This window comes from Diadema antillarum, unplaced genomic scaffold (genome assembly GCF_040938485.1).
Source record: "Diadema antillarum isolate AM-2024a unplaced genomic scaffold, OU_Dant_1.0 scf00000190, whole genome shotgun sequence".
Lineage (NCBI taxonomy): Eukaryota > Metazoa > Echinodermata > Echinoidea > Diadematoida > Diadematidae > Diadema > Diadema antillarum.
In genome coordinates this window covers 1-5259 of record NW_027271079.1, presented here as the reverse complement: position 1 = coordinate 5259, position 5259 = coordinate 1, and the positions used below count along the sequence as shown (strand labels likewise).

General features: G+C 36.5%; 1 long non-coding RNA gene across 1 annotated transcript; it reads left to right on the top strand.

Moving 5' to 3' along the window:
- LOC139723426 (uncharacterized) lies at nucleotides 1–1949 on the top strand. Its single transcript, XR_011710352.1, has 3 exons — nucleotides 1–320; nucleotides 1132–1223; nucleotides 1848–1949. It is a non-coding gene; the product is annotated as an uncharacterized lncRNA (long non-coding RNA).
- The last annotated feature ends 3310 nt before the right edge of the window (nucleotides 1950–5259 follow it).

The window sequence follows — 5259 nt, the reverse complement described above, 5'->3', positions numbered from 1 at the left end:
AGTGAAAACCATGTTATGGTCAGTCTTGAGTTGTGTAAGTAGAGCTGTTGCTTATGTCAAATATGTATGTTAAATGATTTTGCTCTTCAAGTTTATAATGTAAACTGGAGGAACCTACTATCCTCATGCCATTTGTATTATTCATAAAACCATTAAATTTTACTTATTTGCCCAGGAATTCAACACACACATCACTTCAAGGGGGAAGAGATACTTCAAAAGCTGAGGGAAGGAGTTCTGACTGTTCCGAGGAGACATCTGCACATCAAGATCATTGCAGCATATTTGTTGTTGAAAATGGAAGCAGAAAACTGTACAGTGTAAGTTCAATTATTTAAAATATTATTATTATTCATATATCATTATTATAATTTGAAAATTGGTCTGGAATACCAGTTTCCCATTGTCATGTCTTGTACTACCATGTACATTTCCATCCAATATATAACCATGTAATTTGCCTGTGCATTTGTTTTGTTTTGTTTTTTTGGTCTTCTCAAGTATAGAGAAAAGCAGACTAAAATTTGCCCCCCCCCCAATAAAAATAAAATAAAATAAAATAAAATAAAAAAATAAATAAATAAAAATTAAAAAATAAAAAAGGAAAGAAAGTAGAAGGGACCGGTAAGTATAACATTGTTAATGAAGTGATGGTTATAGATTTAAAAATAAAGACTGGTATACTTGTATGAAACATGTAAACAGAGTGTACGTACAAGACTCCACGCTGACTTATTTTCGTGGTAGCCCCATCGGGCCACATGTATATTGATTTGATAATAGTCCTAATACTTATGATTTAATCATCACAATGATTAATAAAAAAGTGGGAGTTGATGTGCCATGAAGTTCAATGGATAATCACATCTTGTATAAATTTTTTCTACTTACTGTGCACATTCACACTTAACCTATCTGCATGAAATTGTCATATGTATTAACTGATATCTAGTTAAGTAGCAATAAATGTACTTGAAACAGTGGTACTGAATAGCAATAGAAATTAATGCCAAGAAAAAAAAAAACATAAAAATAGTTCAGCCCCTTAAAAGATTAAAATGAGGGCCACATTTTTGATGTTTGCGTCGTAGAATATGATTAACATTTTTCTTGCTTTCTTTTTAAATTCAGATACCAAGTAGTGAGCAAAGGATGTTGGAGCCAAGGCAGTTGCGATGCAGTACCCCACTTTGTGAGACACCGCACAAGGTGCAAAAGGACATGTAAGTTTATACTCGTAAGTTTATATGATCTACAACTTTTTTTAGCCCTCTTTAGCAGAAAGATTAAGTGACATACATGGTATCTTATTCATCTAGCTTGCAAAAACTTCAACATTTTCAACTTTTCTCAAGAGCTAGTGGACAGAATTAAGCAACCAAACGAGGAGTTGATCATCCTTGTTTAGTTAGGGGGCAAGGACCCAAAGTTTTTCAGATTATGGGCATGACCCCCCCCCCCCCCTCCCCCCCCCAAAAAAAATGGCCTTTACAGGGAAATTGCATCTATTTCTTAATTAACTCATTGTGCAAATATACAGGCAATGTGGGGATTGTGATGTACCTTCTCATAGATGTCTAATAAAGTTGTGTGCAGATTGGCCTGATTCCATGACTTAGGTTCGATGAACGTTAACTTCAACGTAACGTAATGTAACTTAAGTTCCAACATGCCAGTTGCGCCGTTCATTTATAATAAACCTATTCTCGTTTTCTTCCATAAGAATGCCACTACATGTATTTCTACTGCTATCAGATCTTCATCAGTTATAGTCAACTCTGTGCTAAAGTCAAATTTGTTGAGACTCAAGAAAAAGCTTTGACTTACAATGCATTTTTATATTTCAGGAGTATACCTGTATGGCAAGGATCATGGATTCATTGAGTATCGTTTGAAGACCTTGAGGAGCTATGACACCACACATCACCTCAGGCAGAGAGAGAGAGAGAGAGTAGTTGCAGCTCCTACCAAGCCCCTGACCGAGCACCATTCCAACGTTAGATTAGAAGCCCAATGAGAAGAGACAGCTACCATCGGTGTATAGCTCTAAATGCCCTTGCCTTTTCCTCTTTTGAGATACAGCATATGCTCCTCTGACGTTGGAACTTACATTCTTGTTGAAGAGTCAGCCTCATCAGGCTCAGCGGTAGTTTAGCATGAAGCTGTTACCAGGATGTACTGCAGCACTTCAACATTAAAGGACAAGTTCACCTTCATAAACATAAGGATTGAGAGAATGCAACAATATTAGTAGAACACATCAGTGAAAGTTTGAGGAAAATTGGACAATTGATGCAAAAGTTATGAATTTTTAAAATTTTTGTGTTGGAACCGCTGGATGAGGAGACTACTACAGCATGTGAGTCATATGCGTACAACAGTATAAAGAAAATGTAAAAGAAAATTCAACATATTTTCACTTTTTTCGCATAATAAAAGAGCACTTGACCTGCCTCTTTCAAAAGGCAGGGGGAATAATATTACCCATAACATTTGTCGGTAACGAGTCAGGGGAATGTGTACTTTTTTCAAAAGATGGAATTTTGTGAAATTCTCTTTATATTTTCCTTAAATTGTTGTACGCATGTGACATCTAAGTTATTCATACACTGCAGTAGTCTTCTCATCCAGCGGTTACTGCACAAAAACTTCAAAAATTCATAACTTTTGAACGAATTGTCCGGTTCTTAACTTTCACTGATGTGTTCTACTAATATTGCTACATTCTCTCAATCCTTATGTTTATGAAGGTGAACTTGTCCTTTAAAAGTAGAACAGGGCTCGCCGATGAAAAGAGTTTGTTGCATAGAATGTGTGATTGTTAATGTTTTAAATTGTTGATTGTCGTATATACTAGTAACTGGAAATAGTTTTGACTTATATAGTCAAAAAAATCTCCTCTTCATGGCCACATGTTAATCAATACATTCATCTGTGAGGTGTTCCAAGCATATCAAAGAATGTTTGGCCACACACAGCTTGGCATTCCGCATGATACGAATCTGGCTGTGCTCATGATTAAGCACCCCCTTCTCTCCAGGCAATTCTGACTTGCTTTAATAAAACCTTTGTATAGTCTAATATTCAAGAGAGAAAACTGTTGACAGACACTCGTATGTAATTTTTTTTCTTTCCCTCATTTTTTTTTTTTTTTTTTGGGGGGGGGGGGGGATGCTACAAATAGCAGCTAAATAGTAGAATCTTCCAATGGTCATCCATGCTCTTGGGATGAAGATCATGTCTCCATGGTGTGATTAATTTACCACATACCTTTCTCCCCCTTTTGATTAGCATTGATGCAGTACAATATGCATGTGCTCAAATTTATTGCATCCATCTTCTTTGGAGTAGGGGAAAAATCTTTAAAAAAAATAAAACAAAATTGATGGGAATCATTGATCCCTAGGGTTACGGGACCCAGAGTTGTTTTGTACATTTTCACCTTTATGTAATTGATGTACTGTACTTTGAAAAACTTGTGGGTAGAAGCTCAATTGGTTCAACTTCTTTTTCCACGAAACATCTGCAGCCGATCATTGATAAATCCACGGCATTAGAGTAGATGGAGTTAAATAGATTAGTTCACTAATGTGCCAAGTCAAACTTATGGATAATTCTTCCCTTGATCTCGTAACAAATTATTAAGATAACCTGCAACTGACAATCATATTTTGATATAGAGTGTTAGCAGTGATGTCACAATTGCCCACCATAAGGCTGCGTTCACATAGAAGTATACTATTTGGGTATTTGGGGCTCGTTTTCGAGGGCACGCGAATAGCTTGAATCGAACGATAGGATTTCCTAACACCGGTTCACATAAGAGGGCACTATTTGAATGTACCAAATAGCATAGAATAGTATAGCAAAGTGGGAAATGAGCTTGTTCGATTTTCTTGCAGTGTATACCGTCTCTCGTTTATGAAATAATGACAATTTTGGTCTGGATTTGCCCTTTAGCAAAAATAAGCATGTAGACTGACATTCTGATGCAGTTTAGAAATTGTTAATAAGATTTGGTGGGATGTAGGAGGAAGAAATCCTCACTGCATGGGATGGCGAGTTGACGGTGCGGGTGATGGTGTAGGCCTACTGGGTGCCCGAATAGCGAATACCGTATACCGTATACTTCTATGTGAACGCAGCCTAATGAAGTCAATTGCCTAAACCGACTAGAAATCAAGACTGCATACAAAAGCTGCAGCAATGTTTACTTCAGGGAAACCTAAGGCAAAAGAACACCTTTGTTAGAGAGGCATGCATGAATGAATATTGATCGCCTTTGCTATGGAAGCCACCATTATGGTGGCCAACATGACGTCACATGAAATCACTCTATAAGAAATTCAGTTTGCATGCATTAGTTGTTGCTACATCTGGCAAAAGGATTACAAGTGTTCAATATTGTACAATGATGCCTTATTTAGGTGAAGAAGATCAATGATATGATACATGTTGTGTCAACTGTATTGATTGCAATTCTTTTTCCATAAATAGTAGGCCGGTTGAGGGGGGGGGGGGCTACGAGCCCTCCTCCCCTTTGACATTCCATGCAAATTTCATGAAGGCATGATTATTTTGGGGGTTATTGATTGTAATCAATAACATAAATATTTTCATGCTGGACGTGTTGCTGACAAATTTCATTGAAAAGGCAATGAAAAACAAAAAGTAAGAAACAAAGAAATACATGAGTAAATAGAAAAAAATAGATACTTCAGAATTTTTTGATGGCACAGTTTTATCTTTCATTTGCTATGGACACTAACACAAAAAACAAAAAATGTGCCTTTTTGGAACTTTATTTAGGGCAAATGGTCTGATTTCATGCTCAAATTAGCATAATTTAGCCAAGTGACTTTTTTTTGTTGTTGTTGAAAATCAACATTACCGTTTTATAGATTATGTCACAGGCAATTTGTGTGTGGATTTTGTAATGATCGCACGGTTGATGGCCGAGGTCTGGGGGGTTCCAGGGAGGCCCCCCTCTGGCTCTATCATCTACATAAATACCCCACCTAAAGCCTACTTAAAGTCAAGACCATGCTTCTCTGATCGAGTATGTTTAGGTATTTGTACAATGTACTTGTAGAGTATCACTGTGTTACATGACAGAGGATCCAAACTTGATTAACCATGCAGTATTGAAAATTTCTGTATTTTTGTCAATTTTTCGAAGCAATCACAATTCCTACTACATGTGTAATTGTTTTTGTATTATAATATAGATAATGGTGACTATACTTTGCAAGTCTTTTG